The sequence below is a fragment of the Arachis ipaensis genome, chromosome B4 (assembly GCF_059453495.1).
Source record: "Arachis ipaensis isolate K30076 ecotype BB chromosome B4, ASM5945349v1, whole genome shotgun sequence".
Classification (NCBI taxonomy): domain Eukaryota; kingdom Viridiplantae; phylum Streptophyta; class Magnoliopsida; order Fabales; family Fabaceae; genus Arachis; species Arachis ipaensis.
Genome location: NC_142439.1, coordinates 75,278,739 through 75,289,662, shown reverse-complemented (window position 1 = coordinate 75,289,662; position 10,924 = coordinate 75,278,739). Strand labels below are relative to the sequence as shown.

General features: G+C 40.4%; 1 non-coding gene across 1 annotated transcript; it reads right to left on the bottom strand.

Annotated features, from left to right (window-relative positions):
• Positions 1-9,364: 9,364 nt before the first annotated feature.
• On the bottom strand, positions 9,365-9,472 carry LOC148567971 (small nucleolar RNA R71). The gene has a single exon (XR_015883056.1). It is a non-coding gene; the product is annotated as a small nucleolar RNA R71 (small nucleolar RNA).
• Positions 9,473-10,924: the final 1,452 nt, after the last annotated feature.

Here is a 10,924-nt window from a genome sequence, read left to right as displayed (position 1 = left end):
CTTAGGATTTAGGAATTCTCTTAGTTTTAAGAGTAACTCTCAATCCCAGGTTCTTTATTTTTATTTATTTTTCCAATTTAGTTTATGAACTCTTCATGTTAGATTATAATTTCCCTTATTAATGCTATTTGAGGTATTTCAATTTATGATTGCTTTCTTTAATTTATGTTATTGTTGCTTTACATCTGAAGGCATTTTTATTCCAGAAATTTACTTTTTTTTTCTCTTTTGGTCTTGGTTAAGAAAGCAGTAACTCAGGAGTTATCTTATCTCAACATAATTGATAACTGTTATCTTTGCTAATTGAACTGAGCTTCAATAATCCCAACCTTTTCTTAGAAAATAAATAGGATTTGAAGATCAAACTAATTAGTCCCTTGACTTTCTCTTACTTTAGTAAAGGTTGACTAAGTGGAATTAAGATTCGACTATCATTGTTATTGATGAGAATAACTAAGTCTGGACTTCTAATTTCTCATACCTTGCCAAAAGTTTGTTTTACAGTTATTTATTTATTTTAATTGCCATTTAATTTACTCGCCATTAAGTTACTTGTTCCTCATTCTTGAAACCCCAAATCTACAATCTCCATAACCAATAATAAGAACATACTTCCCTGTAGTTTTTTGAGAAGACGACCCGAGGTTTGAATACTTCGGTTAACAATTTATTTCGGGGTTTGTTACTTGTGACAACCAAACTTTTGTAAGAAAGGTTGATTGCTTGGTTTAGTAACTATACTTACAACGAGAGTTTATTATAACTTCTAAACCATAAATCTTCAGTTCTTCAACCCCACTATCTTAGAGGTTGTCAAGAAGGAAGTGACCAGACTACTGGAGGGAGATATCATCTACCCCATTTCAGACAGTGATTGGGTAAGCCCAGTACAAGTGGTGCCCAAGAAGTCTGGAATCACTGCAGTGAAGAATGAGCATGGAGATCTCATGGAAACCAGAGTTCAGAACGCCTGGAGGGTCTGCATTGACTACAGACGCCTCAACCAGGCCACTCGTAAGGATCACTATCCTCTTCCATTCATTGATCAGATGCTGGATCACCTGTCAGGTAAATCATACTATTATTTTTTAGATGGATACACAGGTTATTTCTAGATTCATATAGCTCCTGAGGATCAGGAAAAGACCACTTTTACATGTCCTTTTGGGACTTATGCTTACAAGAGAATGCCCTTTGGCTTGTGCAATGCACCGGCTACCTTCCAAAGGTGCATGATGAGTCTTTTCTCTGATCTTATTGAGGACTGCATGGAAGTTTTTATGGATGATTTTAGTGTATATGGTGATTCCTTTAGCCTTTGTTTAGATGGATTATCTAGAGTATTAGATAGATGTGTCAGTACAAACCTTGTATTAAATTTTGAAAAATGTCACTTTATGGTAAAACAAGGTATTGTACTAGGACATGTTGTGTCTAATACTGGCATTTCTGTAGATCCAGCAAAGGTGGATGTTATTTCTAGTTTACATTACCCCTCCTCTGTGAGGGAAGTCCGTTCGTTCCTTGGCCATGTAGGTTTTTACAGGAGATTCATTAAGGACTTCAGTAAGGTAGCACTTCCCTTATCCAGACTACTGCAGAAGGATATTGAGTTCAAGTTCAGTGAGGATTGCAAACAAGCGTTTGATAAGCTGAAGACCACCCTGACTCAAGCTCCAATTGTGAGAGGACCAGACTGGAACCAACCATTTGAAATAATGTGCGATGCCTCCAACCATGCAGTAGGAGCAGCACTGGCTCAGCGTGAAGGTAAGGACCCCTTTGTTATTACTTATGCGTCTAAAACTTTAGATGCCGCTCATTCCAATTACACTACTACTGAGAAAGAGCTTCTTGCTATTATTTTTGCTCTGTATAAATTTCGAGCCTATTTACTTGGTACGAAGGTAGTAGTGTACTCAGACCACGCAGCTCTAAAGTATCTATTAGCTAAAAAGGAGTCCAAACCAAGGCTTATACGTTGGATACTGCTATTACAAGAATTTGATTTAGAAATTAAGGATAGGAGTGGTAACCAGAATTTAGTGGCAGACCACTTGAGTCTCCTTGAGCACATTACAGATGACCCCACTCCTATAGCTGATAATTTCCCATTTGATAACCTGCAAGCAGTATCTGAGGTAGTCCCTTGGTATGCACCTGTAGCTAATTATCTAGTTAGCCGCACCTTTCCTTTAAACTTTTCTAAGAATCAAAGAGACAAGCTAAAAAGCGAGTCTAAATAATATATAACGGGATGACCCATATTTATGGAGATGTGGCGCTGACCAGGAAATTAGACGGTGTGTGCCTCAATCAGAATTCCAGTCCATCTTAGAGGCCTGTCACTCATCTGAGAGTGGAGGACATTTTGGCCCTCAAAGAACAGCTAGAAAAATCTTAGGCTGTGGATTCTGGTGGCCTACTCTTTTTAGAGACGCTGCTGAATTTTGTAGATCTTGTTTCCCATGCCAAAAATTTGGTAATATATCCAAGAGGGATGAGATGTCTCAACAAATTATGCTTTTCTGTGAAATTTTTTATGTTTGGGGCATTGACTTCATGGGTCCATTTCCGAATTCTAATGGTTATTTTTATATATTGTTAGCTGTGGATTACGTTTCCAAATGGGTGGAAGCAATTCCTACCCGCACTGATGATGCTAACACTGTTGTTTCCTTTGTGAGAAACCACATTATTTGTCGCTTTGGGTCACCACGAGCAATCGTGAGCGATCAAGGCACCCATTTTTGTAACAGGAGACTAACAGGATTAATGAAGAAGCATGGGATAATTCATAAGGTTGCAACAGCCTACCATCCTCAGACTAATGGGCAAGCCGAGGTGTCAAACAAAGAGATAAAGCGTATCTTGCAGAAGATAGTCAAACCTCATAGAAGAGATTGGAGCACCAGGCTACAAGATGCACTCTGGGAATACAGAACAGCATACAAAACACCCATTGGGATGAGTCCTTTCCGCTTAGTTTATGGAAAAGCTTGTCATCTCCCTGTTGAAGTAGAGCACAAAGCCTTTTGGGCAGTAATGGAGTACAACATGGGAATTAAGAAAGCCGGAGCTGAAAGGAAATTACAACTGCAAGAATTGGAAAGCCTTCGCCTAGAAGCTTATGAGAACTCAAGACTATACAAGGAGAAGATGAAGGCTGTACATGATCAGCACATCAAGTGAAAAGAGTTCCAACCTGGGAATTCAGTCCTCCTTTACAAATCTCGACTGAGGGTCATGCCAGGCAAGTTGAGATCAAGATGGGAAGGTCCATACAGAGTTGAGAAGGCCGAACCGTACGAAGTTTTTCACCTAAGTCATCCTTCAAGCTCTGAACTTATCAAAATTAATGGACAACATTTAAAGCTGTACCATGGAGAGAGGATGAAGAAAAACAAGGAGCTCGAGATCTTTCTCTTGGAAGATCCCCACATAGTCGAAGACTGAGCTAGTAGAGCGTCCAACTTACGGACGTTAAAGCAAAGTGCTAGGTGGGAGACAACCCACCATGGTATGATCGTTCTTTTCTTTATTCTTAGTTTTCCTATTCAATAACTCTTCTCTTTATTAGTACATTTCGTGCATCTAAATTTACATACTTTTAATTTTACAAAAAAAAACCTTACGCGACGTGACCGCATCATTGACGCGTCCGCGTCGCAGGTGATTAGAGAAAATAATAAAACGAACAGAGAGTCACGTGAGAGCGTGGCTGGAGGCGTGCCCGTGGCACAAATTGCCCCACGCGACCGTGTCGCTGACGCGTCCGCGTCGGGTGAGAACATTGGTTTCCCATGCGACCGCGTCACTCACGTGGCGGCATGCCCTGGAACTCAACGTGAAAAGGGTGCACGACCACAAGTTGTGCTAGAGTGGTGCTGGATTGGCGCTGAACGCACAATTCTTCCCACGCGGACGCATGGCTCACGCGTCCGCGTCATATCCTTCTAATGGCCACTCATGCGATCGCATGCCCCACGTGATCGCATCACCCAACATTTGGCGCAATAAGAGTTTGAACAGAGAGTTGTGCAAGTGCGAGGCTGCCCTCGCGCCAGTAGCATAAAACGGGTCACGCGACCGCGTGACCGACGCGACCGCGTGACCGACGCGACCGCGTGACCGACGCGACCGCGTTGATTAGTATAAGTGCAAGTCGCGCGACCGCGTCGCTTGCGCCGCATAGCTCCCCTGATTTGCCAATCATCTTATTTTCTCTTTCCCCAAACGTGATGGCTAGTTTGTTACGAGTGATAACACATTTGACTAATTAAATGCTTGATCTATGCTACTCATGCCTTTGCCTGCATGCCAATAATCCCCTTGCATTTAATTATCCTCTAATGCACTTGCTATATTTCCATTAATGAACTTTTCACATGTAGTCATGACCATGTGTTAATAACATCCTCTTTACTGTGCATTGTCTATCACTTATACAACCCTCTTCCTTGTTCTTTCTCTTTGAATTTACGTTACTTTCTTTTTTCCCTTTTCAGGATGGCCACCAAGAAAGGAAAAGAGAAAGCTACTCCCAAACCACTAGCAAGAAGAGGAACAAAAAGAGCATTAGTGGCAGAGCCCTCTTCAACTGCGGTTAAACCCTCAACAAAAAGAACTAAGAGGATTATAAAGGTTGATGATAAAGAAATAGCCTTCCTAGCAAAGGACACTGCGTGATTTCCCAATCGCTACTGTGAGCAGATGTTCCCCATCCTGGCAGAAAGGAGTTACAACAACGAATACCTTCTTCTCCTCCCAAACCATATTGCTACCTTTGTTGAGCTGCAAATTGCACAAAGACAATGGGGTTTCCTACAGAGACAGCCGAGGCAGGTCAATCTTTCTTGGGTAGTCGAGTTCTACTCCAACTTCCACCTGCCAACCCTGCAGTCTGTCTTTGTCCATCAGAAGCAAGTCCCCATTACAGAAGAGGCAATTCAACAAGCTCTAGGTCTTCCCCTTATTCCAGAAGGATTGGACGCCTTTCAAGAAGCTGCACTCAAGTGCCAGATGTACCAATTTGACTGGGACGCCGTTCTCAGAGTTATCGCACTACCTGGCAGCCGTTGGATCTACAGATACCATCGTACCCGCCCTAAGGGAATATCGGCTTCAGCACTTACCTTGGAGGCTCGCGTATGGGCACAGATCATGTCCTATTACGTCTTTCCGAGCACTCACGAGTCCTCCTTCACTGCGGACATGGCCGTTCTACTATGGTGCATCCTTACAGACCAACCTCTGAACCTACCAAGACACATCCGGAATGCCATGGGACACGTACATATTGCGCTCAACAGTCAGAATTTCCTACAGATCTGGGGACACCAAAGCCATGCTCCCACGGGATGATTAGTATGTCCTTAACGGGAAATACATCAGACCTCCACCAGCCGCCACACGCCATCCTACTGAACCGGTTGAAGATATTCCTTCTTCAACACCACAAGCACCTACAACAGACCAACTGCTCCATCAGATACTCGAAAGGTTGGATCGGCAGGAACACAAAGCTAAGATGAGAGAGCGCCGTAACAAGCGCCGATTCACATACCTCAAGGAGCTGATTATGGGAAAATTCAAGGACTCAGACACCCTGGACTCCACTTCCTTTACCAACATAGGAAGCCATGATGGTCCCGACTGTGGAGATGCTGCTATCAGCCCACCTTTGTTCCTGACAGATGGCACCGAGGATGGTGCAAAGCCTTAAGTGTGGGGAGGTCGTGTTAGTACCAGACTTTCGGAGGTAATTTATCTTCTCTAAACACCAATAAATTAGGATATTTAGTTAGTTTTTCTTTTGTAGAATAGGATAAATTGTATAGTAATAGGTTAGTTGCATGCATATTCTACTTGATTGAAAAGACAATAAGTTTTCCTCTAAGACCCTATTTTTGGAACAAAATTTCACTAACTTTAATTAAAACTTTTATGTTAAATTTGCTTGAAGTTGTATTTGGAACATGATTTTTAAGCTAAAGAACACACAACCTGTGAGATTTGAGCCTTTATGCATGGTTACATTATTTAACCATAATTATTTTATTCTTGTGTGTTTACTTCTCTATGATTGTAATCTATATTTTGTTTCATCCTATATGTCCAATGTTTATTATATTTGTATGCTTGCATATGATTAAGGCCATTATTTGTTTAAACTCACTTATCCAAATTAAACCTACCCTTTCAATTACCTTTGTTAGCCACTTTGAGCCTTTAAATTCCATTTGTTCTATATTTTACCACATTACTAGCCTTAAGCGGAAAAACAATTATATATCCCAAATTGAATCTTTGGTTAGCTTAAGATAGAATTGTGTGTGCTAATTAAGTATGGGAAATTGTGGGAACAAAAGATAATAAGAGAGTGTGTCATGATAATACAATGGAAATCTGGATACCTACTCATGTGAAACTATAAGAATTAAAAATCTATGTGCATTGATAAGCTATGTTTATTTTTATGTTTATGTTAAACAAAGAAAAAAAAAACAAAAATATTCAATAAATAAATAAGGGGACAAAATTACCCCAATGCTAAGTTAAGAATTGAAAGATCAATGCGTGTATGATAAAATTAAAATAAAAAGTTGATACACGAGTATGGAATGTGAAAGGGAAATTCTGGGTAGCTAGGCATGAATTCTAAAGTTATATAGAATATATATAGGTTATGTTAAAGCTTGGGTTAATTAAAGATTCAGTTTATAAGCTTACTTAGCCATATATGTATCCTTACCATTACCTTGGCCCCATTACAACCTTGAAAAGACCTCATGATGTTTGCATTGGTATATTAAATGTTGTTGATTGGTTAGGAGAAGAACAAAAAAAAATTAGAGAGCATGATTAGAGAAGGATAGAGTGATTGCCCTATACACTAGAGAGATTAGAGTGTACATACATCATCAGTGAGGGTTCAATGCTTAAAATTCTATGTTCCCTGCTTTCATGAGCTACCTTCTTGCATTTTTATCTGTTTTTACTGTATAAGAATTGAATTAGTGGAATTTGATTTGTAATTATTTTGAAGAGCTTATTTACTATTGATCAAGTGGACAAGAATCATATAGTTGCATTCACATATATAGGTTGCATTGCATTGTATCAGTTTTACATGTTCCTACTCATTTATTTTATCTCCTTCAACTAAGCATGAGGACATGCTAATGTTTAAGTGTGGGGAGGTTGATAAACCACTATTTTATGGTTTATAATGTGTTTAATTGTGTGGTTTTATCATGATCTTTACCCACTTATCCATATGATTAGCATGCATTTATATTTCCTTCCTAAAATTATTACATGATTGGAAACTTGCTTCCTAGAGACTTTTAATTATGTATTTTAATTCTCCTTTATTCCATTCGATGCTGTGATTTGTGTGTTAAGTGTTTCAGGCTTTATAGGACACGAATGAATTAGAGATTGGAAAGGAAGCTTGCAAAAATGGAAGGAACACAAGAAATTGAGGAGATGACTAGCGAGAAGTGACGCGGCCGCATGGCTCGCGCGACCGCGCGAAAGAGAGGAAATCGCAGTGACGCGGCCGCATGGCTCACGCGACCGCGTGGATTGGAATAGCACAAGTGACGCGGAGGCGTGGACGACGCGCTCGCGTGGTAGGGAAAAACGCCGAATGACGCGACCGCATGAATGACGCAATCGCGTGACGAGCGCGATCTGCATAATCTGCAGAATTCGCTGGGGGCGATTTTGGGCCCTGTTTTGACCCAGTTTTCGGCCCAGAAAAGCAGACTAGAGCCAGAGAACATGCAGAGACCGGGGACAACATTCATTCTACACAATTTTTAGTTTTTAGATCTAGTTTTACTCCTCCTCTAGGTTTTCTCTGTACACATTCATAGTTCTTAGGATTTTATTTCTATTGCTCTTTGCATTGGGATATTGAGAAGAGTTATTACCTCATCAAGACTTCATCATTCTAGTTCATTTTCTTTACTTGGCTCTTACTCTTCCATGTCCTTTAATTTACTCAACTTTACTATTGAATTATTTTTAGAATTTATTAATATAAGAATTACTTTTATTTTTAATTGATTTCTTTGATTTTTATTTATCATGTCTTTCTTTAATTCCCTTTCCTATGTTATGAATTCTACATTCACAATGAGCGAGTAGTCCCCTAACTTGGTGGGAAGTTGATTGAAAGGAACCCTTGAGTTGGAATGCTCAAAAAGAAAAATTGTAATTGGGTTTATTGTTGGATTGCCCTCTAGTCACTGACACCAATCCCTCTTAATTGAGTGGGTTAGAACTTGTGAATAGAAGTAGCATTCCAACTTGTTTGACTTTCCCTTACCTAGTAAGGGATAACTAAACAGGACAACCTTCAATTGTTAATTAATCTTGAGAGTACTCCAACAAGAATAGGGCTTCCAGTTAATCTACTCCCAGTCAAGGCTTTTATTTAATTTACATAAATTCTCTAATTTAATTTCCTGTTATTCAACTCAAACCATTTTGAAAACATCTGATTAATAAAATAGCACACCTTTCTGCAACTCATTGGGAGACGACCTGGGATTTATACTCCCAGTATTTTAATTTTAATTTTTGTGACACCCTTCTAAATTGATAAGCGGATTTCTGGTTGGTTAAGAACTATACTTGCAACGCATATCTTATAACAATTCTTGACTTGCCAATTTCCGTCACGTCAATTTTTGGCGCCATTGCTGGGGAGTTGCAATAGAGTGCTAAAGTTATTAATTGGAATTTATTTATTTGCATTTTATTTTATCTTGCTACTATGAGCTGCTTGTTTCTTTCGTTAGATGATGCGTTCACTTCCTGATCCAAGCTTGCCAGTATTTGATCCTAAGATTGAAAGAACTATTTCACGAATAAGGCAAGCTCGGCGTCGGTTAGTCCTCTCTGAGGGCGGATCTGAAACGTCATTTGAGGAAGAAACCAGCCCCCGTTTTACTAATTCGGTTGATTTACGTGCAGGTGACATGCAGCAGCTAGAAGAGTTACTATCCAAGAGGCTGGAGCCCCTGATTTTTCAATGCAACCGTTTCAAGCGCATCACCCAGCGGTGGCTACAGACTTTGAAATAAAGACTGCATTACTCAATTTGATGCCCAAGTTTCATGGCTTACCTGTTCAAGAGCCTATCAAGCACCTGAGAGATTTTCAAGCAGCCTATTCTACTGTCAGGCGTGATGGTGCAAATGAAACTTCAATTTTGTTGAAAGCCTTCCCGTTTTCTCTTGAGGGAAAGGCAAGAGAGTGGTACTACACTCAACCCGCAGCAACTGTATCTGACTGGGATATACTTAGAAGAGAATTTTTGGAAAAGTTCTTTCCAGCTGAAGTTACTGATAAACTTAGGAAAGATATTTCCATGATTGTTCAGGACAAATCCGAGACTCTCTATGAATACTGGGAGCGCTTCAATAATCTTCTGGAAGCATGCCCCCACCATATGATTGACAAGATAGTGTTACTCGGTTATGTCACACAGGGCATGAGGCCCCAAGATAAGACCACATTAGAAAGTGCTAGCAATGGGTCTATGAAAAAGTACAAGACCATTGATGAGGCATGGCAATTGATCAACGACTTAGCTGAATCTATTCGGAATCACAGGCAGAAACAAGGCCGTTCAAAAGCCGTTGCAGAAGTATCCTCTAGCAGAGAGACTGCTGCTCTAACTTAGAGTATCTGTGAAATGACCAACTTGCTGAAGCAGATGCAATTGAATCAACAACAAGTTCAGCAAGCTCAACCTTCTCCACCATAGAAAAGCCAACAGTTAGTCCCACAGAGAGTTTACGGAGTCTGTGCTGATTATAGCCATTATACTGATTAATGTCCGCAGCTCCAGCAGGAAGACAACACCGTGGCAACCACTCATAACTTCTATGACCGCCCCAACCAAGGGTACAATCAAGGTGGCAATTACAGCCATGGATGGCAGGACAATTCTAACCAGAATTGGAGGGACAACAACAACAGAAGAGGTAGAGACAATTAGGGAAATCAGAGGTGGAATAATAACAACAACAGGCAGCAGAACCAGAACTAGCCTTACAGAGCACATCACCTGAGGCAATCCCAAGGACCACAGAATACCCAACAGCAGACCTCTCAAATTACTTATCCTTCTTCATCTTCTAATGACGACTTACTACAATCTATTGATCGGAGACAACAGACCATAGAAAATAACCTTTATGCTACACTAAATGGTCTGAACTCCACTTTGCAAGCTCTTGTCTCACAGATTGGATCAATGAATAACTCCAATAACCAGCCTTTGAGCTTCAGTGGAGTCCCCTCTCAACCAATACCCAATCTAAAGGGTGGCATTAATGCCATCACCCTAAGGTCCGGAACCACACTGCAGGAGAGGAATCAGGAAGAGCCCAGCCCACCAGAACACGCCTCAGCTGAAGAGGTAGTGGAACTAGAAGATGTTGAAGAGGAAGAGGACATACAGGACATGGCTGAAAAAGAAGAAGTCCAACCACAGGAGGAAGCACCAAAGGGCGCAGACACTGTAGAAGACACCACTCCCATTCCATTTTCACAACTTGTAAGGAAGCCCAGGAAGCAGCTGGAACCTAATCCCAAAATGGTAGAGATATTCAAAAAGGTTTAGGTAACTGTTCCTCTTTTTGATGTTATTCAATAGGTACCTAAATATGCAAAGTTTCTAAAAGATTTATGTATACATAAAGACAAAATTAATGAATTAGAAACTATTCCTTTAGGTAGTTCCATATCTGCTTTAATGGGAGGTTTACCTGAAAAGTGTAGTGACCCAGGTCCATGTATGGTTAATTATACTATTCGTGGTGTAGTATTTTCTGACTGCATGTGTGATTTAGGAGCATGTGTGAGTATAATGCCTTTGTCTATATATGATATTTTGAGGCTC